This window comes from Callithrix jacchus, chromosome 15 (genome assembly GCF_049354715.1).
Source record: "Callithrix jacchus isolate 240 chromosome 15, calJac240_pri, whole genome shotgun sequence".
Taxonomy (NCBI): domain Eukaryota; kingdom Metazoa; phylum Chordata; class Mammalia; order Primates; family Cebidae; genus Callithrix; species Callithrix jacchus.
In genome coordinates, this window is record NC_133516.1 from 83,616,981 (window position 1) to 83,632,263 (window position 15,283).

The following is a 15,283-nucleotide window of genomic DNA, read 5'->3' on the forward strand; positions in this document are numbered from 1 at the left end:
TCCCTCCCCTCTTCTTTCCTCCCTTTCCTTTCTCTTCCCTTCCCTTCTTTTCCCTTCTTCTCTGCCTTCTGGAGCCATCATGTGTTATACATTGCACTCAGAGCATTATTTTAATGGCTGCATAACTTATCATGGTATACATGCACCATAGCTTATCTAACCTGGGTTAGGAATAGGTAATGGCAGTAATGTTAGAATTTACTGAGTGCCTTAATCAATAGACTTGGGAGTTCCTCAAGTATCAGCACCATCTGTGTCACAGGTTAAGTTGTTCAGGCGCAGTCTTTGAGATTAAATTTAATGTGAAATGTATTTGTGAGGGAGTGTCCTGAGGTGAACACCCGTGGCAGGGAGAAGGAAGAAACAGGACTGGGCAGAGAAAGAAGCTGAGCTGCAATATAGGTTGGACAGTCTTAAGCAGCCCTTCTAGGAAACTCTGGAGAAAGATGGCCCTGCCACCGGGCTCCTCCATGATCTGCCCTTCAATGTGGGTCGCGACTCGTGATATTTAACTGGGCTAAAAGATTTGGTCCTTTATACACACTCAAACTTTTCAATCCTCACGAGGCTTTCCTCTATCATCTTTGGGGCAAGGAATCACTGCAATGTTCATCTTCTCTTCATTCCCTAACAGATCCCTTACTTCAAATGGACTTTCCTATGGCAAGGGAGGGAGTTGTAGTGCAAACTGGGTGGGAAAGAGGCTGCCTCCCTACTGGAAGGTCGGAAAGTGGGTTATTTAATGCCTTTTGCTTTCTCTAGTGACCAATTTCAGGAAAAATACTTCTGAAAACATAATGTTGTCTAGAATATTTTAAATACATACTAAAAGTCCCAGGTACTGCCAAATTTACTCTTCACAATATCCCTTTAAGGTGTATACTATTATTCTCCCATTTTACAGATGAGAGAACTGAAGCCCGAGGATGCTAACTGCCACGGTTACACAGCTGTTTAGAGGTAAGGACTGCAATCAGCCTGTCCTCACAGCCTGCACCCTTACTGTTTGTGTACAGTTATATGATCTGTATAACTTTTAAAATGGTATTAAAAATTAAAATCACAAATATGATTTTTTTCTATTAACTGCTCAATGAGGTTAGTAGAAAGTAGAATATTGTTCCTGGGATAGGTGAGAAGCCATCTTCTGCAGTATTGGCTGGAGAGTAAGTCTGCCTGAGCACTCAGGCTCCCTGTGGAGGAAAGTAGGTTACTGATCATGTCTCGGCTCCTGTATTAAAAACACTGATGTAACAAACCTACATGTTCTGCACATGTGCCCCAGAACTTAAAGTATAATAATAAAAAAAAAAGTTAATAAGGAAAAAAAACAGTTGAGTCAAACCTGCAAATGATGTGCCTCAAGTGTTCAGGTCCACACAATTTTTTAGGGCCTCTAAAAATGACTTTTTCTCCAGTTGGTCTTGACAAATTTTTGGTGGGGTTTCCTTGACAACTTTCCTAAAATGTGTATATATTTAGGCTTTTGACCTTTAGTGGGTCTTCTCTCTTACACAACTATTTTTTTCAGTCAAAAATAATTGACATCCCCATATTTCCTTCAGCTTCTAGAGATGATAAATACTTAACTCAGTTAATGTGTTTAGATTATGGCCACCACGAGATGACTTCTTAAAGTATGTCTGGACCTTTTCCAAGAAAGGGACATCCCAGCATTAGTAGACTTTTGCATTTGGAAAGGATTTTAGTTCATTTCAATAAGCATATATGGTTATTATATGGATTATTTTATGTAATAACTATATACCAATAAAAAATTATTTAACCCAAATTTTCACCCAATGAAGAAATCCCTCAGTGATATCTCTGATGTCCAATATTAAGGGGCTACTCTACAAAACATTGTATTTATTGTAGAGATATTATTGAAGATGTTGTGTACAACCTTATATTTTGGGTCTAAAAGGTCCCCCGGGCAAACCTTGCTGGTCTCAGTGTCTGGAAGAATTACACTTTTCCTAAGCAACTGGTTTGTTTTACCTATCTACACTTTAAACTTCAACCAAATTCAATCTTGCCTCCATTTTCACTACTCTATTGAAACTGCTTGTCAAGTTACAAACAACCTCTAATTTGCCAAATTCAGTGTACACTTTTTCTTTGTTTTTATTTGTTCTCACCCAGAAGCAATAAATATAGTGGATTACTGTATCCTTCTTATAATGCTTCCCTCTTCTGCTTTCCACAAGATCATATTCTCTTTGTGTCTCTCCTGTATCTCCGGCTGTTCCTTCTCATTCCCCACTGTTGTCTCTCCCTAGGCCTGACCAGTTATGTTAGAAGGTTCTAGGGCTTGGGTCCAGCTCTTAATTATGAGTCTAGCTCTGAAACTGCATTTCTATCAGAAGAAGTTAGTCTCCAATACCTTCACTCATTTTCACTACTTCCTGTTTAGTGCAAGAAGATAAATGACTCTGTCTGGATTTAAGTTATAGTGAAAATTGCTGGCTTTTGTCTTATAAACACAGTGGTATTTCTCTGCTTTTACCCTGGAAACTTCTTTTTTTTTTCCCCTTGGCCACCAGTTTTTTTTTTTTTTTTGGGGGGGGAGGAAGGCAGGAAGGGAGGGAAGAAGAATGGTAGGGAGGAAGGAAGGGATGAAGGAAGGAAGGAAGGGAGGAAGCAAGGAGGGAGGGAGGGAGGGAGGGAGGGTAGGGAAGGAAGGAAATCAAGCAATGAGAGAGACATTGCCGACCTGGATCTAGAGGTTTACAAGTTGATTTCTTTTTTCTGAGAGAAGGAAAGAAAAAAAAAATAAGTAAAGGAGAGGAAGAAAGAGGAAGAAAAACAGGGAGAGTAAATGGAAATATTGCTTTATTTTGAAAAAAATTGGGTATTAATAATGGCCAATCAATGTTTCATTTAAACTTATGGGTAGGTGTGATGTGGTATTGACAAGAATGTATATTTTGTGTGTTTGAAGTGAAGAGCTCTATAAATATTTATTAAGTTTACTTGTTCTGGATCTGAGTTCGAGTCCTTGATATCCTTATTAATTTTCTGTCTCATTGAATCTAAGTCTCGTATCTGAGTGTTAGGATCGTTAGCTCTTATTGTTGCATTGATCCTTTTATCACTATATCATTGTTGCTTTAAAATCTATTTGATCCGATACGAGAATTGCAACTCCTGCTTTTTATTTATTTATTATTTATTTTTGCTCTCCATTTGGTTGGTAAATCTTTCTCCATCCCTTTGTTTTGAGTCTTTGTGTATCCTTGCATGTGAAACAGGTCTGGATGTAACATGCCATTGGGTTTTGGCTGTGTCTTTTGATTGGGGGATTTAGTCAATTTAAATTTAGGGTTACTGCCATTTGATGTTGACTGGCTGTTTTATCCATTCGTTGGTGTAAATTCTTCTTTATGTTGGTGCTCTTTACTTCTTGGTGTATTTTTAGAAAGGCTAATACTGGTTGTTTCTTTCGTGTGTAATGCTTCTTTCAGAAGCTCTTGTAAAGCAGGCCTGGTGGTAATAAAATCTCTGAGTTCTTGCTTGTTCATAAAAGATTTTATTTTTCCTTCAGTTGTGAAGCTTAGTTTGGCTGGATATGAAATTCTGGGCTGAAGGTTCTGTTCTTTGAGGATGTTGAATATTGGCCCCCACTCTCTTCTGGCTTGTAGAGTTTCTGCTGAGAGATCTGCTGTGTAAGTCTGATTGGCTTGCCTTTGTGGATAACCTGACCTTTCTCTCTGGCTGCCCTTAGTATTTTCTCCTTCGTTTCAACCCTGGTGAATCTAATGATTATGTGCCTTGGGGTTGTTCTTCTTGAGGAATATCTTTGTGGTGTTCTCTGTATTACCGGGGGTTGAATGTTGACCTGCTTTGCTAGTTTAGGAAAATTTTCCTGAATAATATCCTGAAGGGTATTTTCCAGCTTGGATTCATTCTCTCCGTCGCATTCAGGTACACCTATCAAACGTAAATTTGGTCTTTTCACATAGTCCCACATTTCTTGGAGACTTTGCTCATTCCTTTTTATCCTTTTTTCTCTAATCTTTTCTTCACGTTTTATTTCATTAAGTTGGACTTTGACCTCTGATATCCCTTCTTCTTTTTGAACAATTCGAGTGTTTAAATCTGTGCATACTTCTCGGAGTTCCTGTATTGTATTCTTCAGTTCCATTAATTCACTCATACTCCTCTCTAAGTTGTCTATTCTCAATAGGATTTCATCAAACCTTTTTTCAAAGTTCCTAGTTTCTTTACGTTGGGCTACAACATGTTCTTTTAACTCACCGAAGTTTGTTATTATCCATTCCTTGAAGAGTGATTCTGTCATCGGGATGCACTCGTTCTCCATCAACCTTGTTCCATTGTTGATGTGGAACTGTGATCATCTTTAGAGGGAGAGGCATTCTGACTTTGAGTATTCTCAGCTTTTTTACGCTGGTTTCTTCCCGTCATTGTAAATTTATCCTCCTGTCGTCTTTGAAATTACCAACTTTCAGATTAGGTCTCTTGAGTGGATGTCCAGGTTGTTAGTTCCCAGGGCCAGAGCAGCGGCGTTAAAACTAATGGTGCTTTTCTGCCCAGGATTCTCCTGTCTGGCTTCCTTCTTGTGTCTGTAGTAGCGACTCTGCCTTCCCAGGACTCCAAACCTCCGTCAGATGGGGAACCGGTCCCGTTTACTCTGCGCCGAGCGCTGCAGCACCTAGGTGCCGTCACAGCCGCTGCGCCAGGCTCTGGTGTCCTGCTGGGGGCCCGTGTGGGTCCTCCGAACCTGTTTACCCTGCTCCGAGAGCTGCCGCGCTGAGGTGCTGGCGGAACCGCTGCGCCGGCCATGAGAGTCGCACTGGCCACCCGTGTGTTTCCTCCACTGGGGGATCTTCTGCTCTGTGAGCGACCAGAATTTGTCTGAAAGTGTGGCGTCCTCTAGTTCTCCGCACCTTCCCTGAGAGCTGCAATCTCGGGATGTTAGCGATCGGCCATCTTGGATCATTCTGGCCACCCGTTTTTAAGGAATACTGAATTGGTTGTGGTTCTAAGAATTTTTAAGAGCGTAAATCAGCTTTTGTTTTTCCTCTACTTAAAACAGTTCAATTCAGCTTTTGCACTCAGCATAAGGCCAAACTTCTTATTAGAGCTTACAAGTTGCCCATGTATTACTTTCCAAATTCATTAAGTACCGCTTTCCCTCCATGTATGCTCCAACCATATGGCTTCTGCATTTGCTGTTCCATTTAATGGAAATCCATTTCTTCTGGCTGTTCCCAGGCTGACTCCTTGTTACTCTTCAGGTGCAGCTCAACTCTCACTTCCTCTGAGAAGCCTTTTCAGATGTCCCTACCTAAAGTAACCCTGTCCTCTCCACTCCAATTACTTTCTCTCACATCACCTTGTCTTATTTCCTTCATAAACAAAATCAAAGTCTGGTGTTGTTCATTCATTGTCTTTCTTTCTCTGCCCTTGCTGGCTAACCCAAATTAGCATAGTTTCTAATGAATACAAAAATTTCTGATTTGGGAGGTTAAGGGTGAATTAGTGCTCCTCAGTCCTGGAAAAAATATTACATTAAGTTATGCTTGAGAAGAGCCAAAAGTGTGTGACCAAAGTGCCAGTTATACAAAGGTATCTGCATTTATTAAAGTATTGCCTTAAATTATTCTCTGCTTTTAAAACAACATTCATCGTATTATTCTGATAAGATGAGTACATATCTATTTTAGAAAACAAAAAATCATCTATACTTCCCTACCCAGGGATAAATACAGTGAATATTTTGGTGTAGAATCATCCATTGAGGAACTATTTGAGGGACTACTATGTGTAGATACAGTTCTAACTTAAATAACACACACACAAACCCCTCAGAGTACTTCTCATCTTCTTTGCATTTCCCCCTCCATGTAATTATCCTGCTGATTTACAGTTTTCTAAAACAGTTATCCTTACTCAACAATATGGTGTGGACATTTTTCTATGTGATGTTTTACGAAATGATTTTAAAGGATGTATTATATACCACCATATGAATATGCTATTATGTGTTTAACTGAATCCCTGGGTAGAAAATTCAGGTTACTTTAAATTTTTCAATATTACAAATAATGCTGTCAACAATATTTTTGTACATAAATTTAAAGACATTTATTATTTCCTTAGAACAAATTCTTAGAATTTGACTTCCCAATTAAAGGGCATGCTCATTTTAAAGTTTCATTTATGCAGTCAAATTGTATTTCAGAGGGTTGTAAAATATAAGTGTGTGCTCCCCTCAATAGTGGAAGTAAATGCCCATTTCTCTGTACTTTTAGGTATGTTAGATACTATATTAAAAAAACAATGTATACAGAATATATTTAATTAGTATCTAATTTTTGTTTTAATTTTTATTTCTTTGCCTATTTATGCATTTCCTTTTTGTGGCTACATAGTAGGTACATATATTTTGAAGTACATGAGATGTTTTGGTACAGGCATGCAATGTGAAAGAAGCACATCATGGGGAATGGGGTATTCATCCCTCAAGAATTTATCCTTTGAGTTACAAACAATCCAATTACACTCTTTTTTTTTTCTGAGATGGAATCTCACTTTTGTTTCCTAGGCTGGAGTGCAGTGGTGCGACTTGGCTCACTACAACCTCTGTCCCCTCAAGTGATTCTCCTGCCTCAGCATCCCAAGTAGCTGGAATTACAGGCATGTGCCATCATGCCTGGCTAATTTTTTGTATCTTTAGCAATGTCAGGGATTCTCTATGTTGGTCAGGCTGGTTTTGAACTCCCAACCTCAGATGATCCTCCTGCCTCGGCCTCCCAAAGTATTGGGATTACAGGCGTGAGCCACAATGCCCAGCCCCAAATAATTCTTTATGTTATTTGAGAATGTACAATTAACTTATTATTGACTATAGTCACCCTATTGTGCTGTCAGATAGTAGATCTTAGCCTTCAACGTTTTGGCATTAACAAGGTTTTGACATTTGTTGATTTTCTGTCTAGATGATTTGTTTCATGTTGAGTGGAGTGTTGAAGTCTCCAAATGTTATTGTAGTCAAGTCTATCTCTCCCTTCAATCTAATAGTATTTGCTGTATATATCTGAGTGCTCTGGTGTTGATTGCATATAGGGTTAGTATTGTTATATCCTCTTACTGAGTTGATCCCTTTGTCATTACATAATGATTATCTATATCTCTTTTTATTGTTTTTGACTTAAATTTAGTTACTCCTGCTCATTTTTTGTTCTTCTCTGTATGGAATATCTTTTTCCATCCTTTTGCTTTCAGTCTATAGGTGTCTTTATAGGTGAGATGAGTTTCTTATAGACAGCATATAGTTGAGCCATTCTTTTTTATTCAGCCGGTCTGTATCATTTAGTTGGAAAGTTTAATCCATTTACATTCAAGCTTATTATTGATATGTGAAGCCTTATTCCTGTCATTTCATTAATTGATTTCTGGTTGTTCTGCATATTCTTAGTTCTCATTGTTTATTGTTTTGTTTTTGTGGTTTTCTGTAGTGGTATTGTTTGGCTTTTCCATGTTTATGTGTTTTCCCTATCTGTGGGTTTTATATTTTCTTTTGTTTTCATGATGGTAGATATTGTCTTTTCACTTCCAGGTGTAGGACTTTCTTAAGCACTTCTTATAGTGCCAGTCTAGTGATAATAAATCCCTCACCTTTTCTTTGTCTGGAAAAGACTATTTCTCCATCATTGATGAAGGAGAACTTTGCTAGGTATAGTATCCTTCATGGCAGTTTTTTTTTTTTCCTTTTAGCACCTTGAATATATATCATCTCTATTCTCTCCTGGTAGGCACAAGGTTTCTGCTGAGAAATACACTGTTGGTCTGATGGGGACTCCTTTATAAGTGACTAGACGCCTTTTCTCTTGCTGTTTTTAGAATTCTGTTTTTTTTTTTTTTGTCAGTTTGACTACTATGTCCCATGGAAAAGAGTTTATTGAATTTTATCAGTTCAATACAATGGATCCCTGGGTTTTCTGTATCTGGATGTCTAAATATCCTACTACATTTGGAAAACTTTTATCTATTATTTTCTTAAATTAACTTTTTACCCTTTCGTTTTCCCTTTGCTTTCCAGAATGCCAAAAACTAGCATATTTGGTAAACTTATGTTGTCCCATGTGTCACATGGGCTTTGCTTATTTTTTATTCTGTTTTCTTAATTTTTTTCTGATTGAGTCATCACAAAAGACCTGTCTTCAAATTCTGAGATTTTTCTTTTCTGCTTGATCTAGTGTAATGTTGAAACTTTCTAATACATTTTGTATTTCATTAAAGAAATTTTTCACTTCTAGAATTTCTATTTAGTTCTTTTTTATGATACTCTTAAATATATTTCTTGTTAATATCCTGAATTGTCTTTCTGTTTTCTTTGTATTATTTTTCAGTATTCTCTTGTATCTCACTGAGCTTATTTAATATTAATATTTTGAATAATTTTGGGATTTTGTAAATTTCTTTTCAATTGGAATCTGTTGTTAGAGAATTATTATGTACCTTTGTAGTTATATTTCCTTACTTTTTCCTCTTACATCATTACCTTGATATCTATGCATTGGATATAATATCACTTCTTTCAATTTTTAAAATTTGCTTTCATACGGGAGGACTTATTCCTGAAGATGTATCTATGGTATTGGTTGAATATGACACTTTGGCTTTGATTCTGATTGTGTGCAGTACTATGGCCTCTGTATGATTTCTTTGGGGACTAAAACACCAGGTGTGCCAGTCTTTGAGTCCCAGTCATGGCAGCAGCAGGCGAAGAATGACTGTTTTGGAGCCTCAGGGCTGTATACACTGGCACTGGTGTTAGCAGTTCAGACAGGCTGATTTTTGGGTTTCCAGACAGCTTTAGGAGTGGCAGAATTGGGCTGGGTGGGTGGGCAGATTCTCTGATCCCTGGGAAGTGGCTATGGCATGGTGATGGCAGTATTAGTGATGGGACAATCCTCTGGGTCGCAAGTGGTCTGTGTTGGTGTTGGTGGTTATTGCAGTTGATTGGATGGGTCCATCCACAGGCCAGTAGGTTGTGCATAAAGGTCTGTGTCAGCTGTGGTGGTAGCAACAGGCTGGCTGGTCCTGGCCTCAGGTTCTGGGAGGACTGCTGAGGTGCCAGTCATGGTAAACGGGAATGATTGATCCCTAGGCCCCAGATGGCATGGTTATGCAATGGGGATTGGAAAGTAAACCCAGGCTAAGTGGATCTGTCCTCAGGCTTCCTGGTGGTAGCTCTGGTTGGGAAGATAACCAGGCTGCCAGTGGAATGCTCAAGTGGAGGCAGCAGCAATTGTGCTACTGCCCTTCTACTGAGGAGGGCATGATTGGTTTCAGTGGGAGCAGCCATAAGCATGCAGCTGGAGGGGCACATGCTTCTGTTTGGCTTCAGCCCCAGTGACAGTAACTTGTGGTAGCAGCAGCTGCAGGTAGTGGAGTTTGTGTTTCGGATGCATGAAAGTGCACAGTTGCCCCTCTGTTGATGGCTGGGGTCACTGCTGATGGCTACTGCCTCTGCCCTGGTGGCACCTGCTACAGTTGGGGAATCTTAGTGAGGGCTCCAGGGATGTGGAGATAGCAAGGGCTGTTGAGCTCCAGAGCAGGATACAGTCGAGTTGGGGGCAGGGTGGGTTTTCAAAATGGCACCATCTATAACTTCATAGAATGTGGAGGTTTGTGGGTTTCAGCATGAGGTTCCTTCTCTGGAGCAATTTGTGGTCTCCAGGGAGTTCTCTGTGTTGGTTTCAGGACCTGTGAGGGTCAAAAGTTTCTCTCATGGCTAGGACAGAAGGAGTCCACAGTGGAAATGTGGGCCCCTGGGGATCTCACAGTTACCCATTCCCCACATTGAGGAGTCTTTCTAGGTTCCCAGCTGATCCTGGTAAAGCAGGCTGCCTCACTTCCCTCTCCTTTGCCTTCTATCACTCCTCTGTTGGATTATAGTGTTCTCTCTTAGACCAGGGGTCCCTAACTTCCAGGCAGTGGACTAGTGCCCATCTGTGGCCTGTTAGGAACTGGGCCACACAGCAGGAGGTGAGCAGCAGTGAGTAAGGATTACTGCCTGAGCTATGACCCTGTCAGATCCACAGTGACATTAGATTCTCTTAGGAGCACAACACCTACTGTGAACTGTGCGTGCAAAAGATCTAGATTGCATCCTCCTTATGAGAATCTAGTTAATGCCTGATGATCTGAGGTAAAACAGTTTCAGTTAGAAACTGTCTCCCTCCCCGAGTTCATGGAATATTGTCCTCCATGAAACCAGTTATGTTAGTTTGTTCTCATGCTGCTTTGAAGAAATACACAAGACTGGGTAATTTATAAAGAAGAGGTTTAATTGACTCACAGTTCTGCATGGCTTGGAAGACCTCAGGAAACTTACAATCATGACACAAGGTGAAGGGGAGGAAAGGCACCTTCTTCACAGGGTAGCAGGAAGAAGTGCTGAGCAAAGGGGGAAAAGCCCCTTATAAAACCATCAGATCTCATGAGAACTCACTCACTATCACAAGAACAGTATGGGAGTAACCAGTTCCATGATTCAATTACTTCCCACTGGGTCCCTCCCATGACACATGGGGATTATGGGAAACTACAGTTCAAGATGAGATTTAGGTGGGGAAATGGCCAAATCATAGCACCTTTCCCAGGTGTCAAAAAGTTTGGGGACCACTGTCCTGGAAAAAGTGTGATCATCCCCTCACTATTTTGGTTCCTTTTTTGTGGAAGAGGTGAGTACCAGATGTACCTACTTAGCCATCTCGAAGCCCCTCCTCCATAGTTTCTTCTTTGTTTTTCATGTCACTTATGTAATTATTTTTCTTAGTGATTTCTGCCTTTGGTATTATGTTTAGAAAAAGCATCCCAACTCAAGATTTCATATTTTTATATTCTTTAATTTTTTTCAGTTTGTCTCTTTCCCCATTTGACTGTTTTTGTGTGCATATGTGTAAGTATGTTGTTATGTATGTAGAGTTATATTGTTATATAATATGGGGTACATCCAATCATACTAATCCAAATAATTAAACAACAAATATGGCAACATTTATTGTATGGATATAATTAAATTGTATGGATGTGCCACAATTTATTTGACCAAAGTGCGGTTCGACAATTATCTCATTTTTTTCTTTCTTTTTTTTTTTTTTTTTTTTTTTTTTTTTGGGGGGGGAGGAAGGCAGAAAGGAAGGGAATAAGGACGGTAGGGAAGAAGGAAGGGATGAAGGAAGGAAGGAAGGGAGGAAGCGGGGAGGGAGGAAGGGAGGGAAGGGAAGAAAGGAAATCAAGCAATGAAAGAGACATTGCCGACCTGGATCTAGAAGTTTACAAGTTGATTTCTTTTTTTTTGAGAGAAGGAAAGAAAAGAAAAGAAAAAATAAGTAAAGGAGAGGAAGAAAGAGGAAGAGAAAGAGGGAGAGTAAATGGAAATATTGCTTTATTTTGAAAAAAATTGGGTATTAATAATGGCCAATCAATGTTTCATTTAAACTTATGGGTAGGTGTGATGTGGTATTGACAAGAATGTATATTTTGTGTATTTGAAGTGGAGAGCTCTATAAATATTTATTAAGTTTACTTGTTCTGGATCTGAGTTCGAGTCCTTGATATCCTTATTAATTTTCTGTCTCATTGAATCTAAGTCTCCTATCTGGGTGTTAGGATCGTTAGCTCTTGTTGTTGCATTGATCCTTTTACCACTATATCTTTGTTGCTTTAAAATCTATTTTATCCGATACAAGAATTGCAACTCCTGCTTTTTATTTATTTATTATTTATTTTTGCTATCCATTTGGTTGGTAAATCTTTCTCCATCCCTTCGTTTTGAGTCTTTGTGTATCCTTGCATGTGAAACAGGTCTGGATATAACATGCCGTTGGGTTTTGGCTGTGTCTTTTGATTGGGAATTCAGTCAATTTAAATTTAGGGTTACTGCCATTTGATGTTGACTGGCTGTTTTATCCATTTGTTGGTGTAAATTCTTCTTTATGTTGGTGCTCTTTACTTTTTGGTGTATTTTTAGAAAGGCTAATACTGGTTGTTTCTTTCTGTGTGTAATGCTTCTTTCAGAAGCTCTTGTAAAGCAGGCCTGGTGGTAATAAAATCTCTGAGTTCTTGCTTGTTCATAAAAGATTTTATTTTTCCTTCGGTTGTGAAGCTTAGTTTGGCTGGATATGAAATTCTGGGCTGAAGGTTCTGTTCTTTGAGGATGTTGAATATTGGCCCCCACTCTCTTCTGGCCTGTAGAGTTTCTGCCGAGAGATCTGCTGTAAGTCTGATAGGCTTGCCTTTGTGGGTAATCCGACCTTTCTCTCTGGCTGCCCTTAGTATCCTCTCCTTCGTTTCAACCCTGGTGAATCTAACGATTATGTGCCTTGGGGTTGCTCTTCTTGAGGAATATCTTTGTGGTGTTCTCTGTATTACCTGGGGTTGAATGTTGACCTGCTTTGCTAGTTTAGGAAAATTTTCCTGAATAATATCCTGAAGGGTATTTTCCAGCTTGGATTCATTCTCTCCGTCGCATTCAGGTACACCTATCAAACGTAAATTTGGTCTTTTCACATAGTCCCACATTTCTTGGAGACTTTGCTCATTCCTTTTTATCCTTTTTTCTCTAATCTTTTCTTCACGTTTTATTTCATTAAGTTGGACTTTGACCTCTGATATCCCTTCTTCTGCTTGAACAATTCGAGTGTTTAAACCTGTGCATACTTCTCGGAGTTCCTGTATTGTATTCTTCAGTTCCATTAATTCACTCATACTCCTCTCTAAGTTGTCTATTCTCAATAGGATTTCATCAAACCTTTTTTCAAAGTTCCTAGTTTCTTTACATTGGGCTACAACATGGTCTTTTAACTCACCGAAGTTTGTTATTATCCATTCCTTGAAGAGTGATTCTGTCATCGGGAGGCGCTCTTTCTCCATCAAGCCTTGTTCCATTGTTGATGTGGAACTGTGATCATCTTTAGAGGGAGAGGCGTTCTGACTTTGAGTATTCTCAGCTTTTTTATGCTGGTTTCTTCCCGTCATTGTAAATTTATCCTCCTGTTGTCTTTGAAATTACCAACTTTCAGATTAGGTCTCTTGAGTGGGCGTCCGGGTTGTTAGTTCCCAGGGCCAGAGCAGCGGCGTTAAAACTGATGGTGCTTTTCTGCCCAGGATTCTCCTGTCTGGCTTCCTTCTTGTTTCCGTAGTAGGCGACTCTGCCTTCCCGGGGCTCCAAACCTCGGTCAGAAGGGGAACCTGTCCCGTTTACTCTGCGCTGAGAGCTGCCGCTTCGAGGTGCTGGCGGAACCACTGAGCTGACCACGAGAGTCGCGCTGGCGACTCGTGTGTTTCCACCACTGGGGGATCTTCTGCTCTGTGAGCGACCAGACTTTGTCTGAAAGTGTGGCGTCCTCTAGTTCTCCGCGCCTTCCCTGAGAGCTGCAATCCCGGGATGTTAGCGATCGGCCATCTTGGATCGTTCTCTCATTTTTTTCTTAATATAAAAAGTGGACACATTTTTTTTTTTCCCTATAAAATTAATGAGGTTCAGTGCAATTTCTGGAAGTGTAGCTGTCTAGAACTGTTCATAGGTGGAACAGTTCTGGTGATGACCAGCTGTGGCTCTAGTGGTAGGTGATTAAAACAGTGTAAAAGTCATTGGAAAAGAAGAGTCCTTTAGATATTCATAGCCTACTTCTCTGTGTCTGCCAATACTGAATTTAGAGCCCTCTGAGGCTCTGCCTCCACTTAGCTACCCTTGTGAGTTCTAAGCAGTGGCTTGTGCTTTAGTTTACCTGTCATCACTATCCCATTTGCTTTCTGTTTTCAGAAATCATAAAAATCTCTGGTCTCTTTTCCTTCTGCTTTAAGTATTACAGTAAATTTCCTTCCTTTTGTAAATCTTTACTGTAATCTTAATGGAGTTTGAGGAAAATTCTTTTTCTTAAAAAAAAAAACTCAATTAGGCAAACAATTTATTCTGACTATTGGAATCCCCTAGGTGTTCATAATAGGCCACACTACTATTCTCCACCTGGTATTAGATAGTTACAAATTCTGCCAACTTTATAAAAAAAATAGCCTGAGACTCTAAGGAAGGTGAAAGAGAAGAAAGGCACCTTCACATACTGGCACACTAGCAACATTAGCATATTATTTGTCACTTATAAAAACAGTGTTTTCTGAGTTTTATCCTTACAATGTTTCCAACCAAAAAATTGACATGAAGATTCAAGCATAGGCACAGAATCACCTGAAACCACACTTGCCCACACCCCTACACACACACTTATATCTAGGGACATATGAGCACAAAGTACTGACAGATATAATTACACTTAACATACTCATAACTTATTCACAAGAATAGGTGGTTTAGAATAGAGTTATTAAAGAGGTTCAATACATAAGAGAAAAAGAAGATAGGTGGAGAGAGTGGGTGAGTAGAGCTGAGAATGAGTTACTAGTCATGAAATATTAGGAGGTTAATTTTAAAAATAAAGTATATGCAAGTGACCAAAGACCAAAGAATAAAACAAGGGAATTTGTAAACGGTAGAGGAAATGGATAATTCTCCTGGAAGGCTAAGATACTTTTATTTTTGTTGGTTCTGAGTTTCACAACTATTTTTCTTCTTCCCTGTCATATGGTGAAACTTAAAATATTAACCTCCATATTACTTTTAAAAAAATAGCTTTATTTGTATATAATTCATATACCATAAAATTATCCTTTTGAAGTGTACAATTAAGCGGTTTTTAGAATATTTGGAGTTATGAAATCATTGCCACTACATAATTCCAGAATGTTTTCATCATTCCCAAAGGAAACCTCATGTGCATTAGCAGTCACTCCCCATTACCGCCTCACTGTAACCCCTGACAGCCACTAATCTACTTATGTCCCTTTGAATTTTTCTTATTTGGGACATTTCATAAAAATAAAATCATAGTGGTTTTCTATGTCTGGCTGCTTTTATTTGACATAGTATTTTCCAAGCTCATACAAGTCGTAGTTATGTATACTACCTTATACCTTTTTATGGCTAAATAATAATCCACTGTATAAATGTATCACATTTTTTTCACTTTGAATTAAAACATTTCTTGATTGTGGCAAAAAAACATAATGTAAAATTTGCCATTATAACCATTTTAAAGTGTACAATTCAGTAGTGTTAAGTATATTCACATTGTTGTGCAACAGATCTCCACAACGTTTTCATCTTACAAAACTGAAAGTAAATCCATTAAAATGCTCCCTTTTGCCCTCCTCCTGGTCCCTGGTTCTCAGCTTTCTACTTTCTGTT

At 39.1% G+C, this 15,283-nt stretch overlaps 1 protein-coding gene across 3 annotated transcripts in view; it reads left to right on the forward strand.

Annotated features, from left to right (window-relative positions):
• The window catches only part of B4GALT4 (beta-1,4-galactosyltransferase 4), a 118,185-nt gene that overhangs the window by 64,756 nt on the left and 38,146 nt on the right, over positions 1–15,283 (forward strand). For all 3 annotated transcript variants that reach the window (XR_013527617.1, XR_013527616.1, XR_013527619.1), the window contains exon 6: positions 905–960. The gene's annotated coding sequence lies outside the window, so the exon portion shown is untranslated. The remainder of the gene's footprint in view (positions 1–904; positions 961–15,283) is intronic.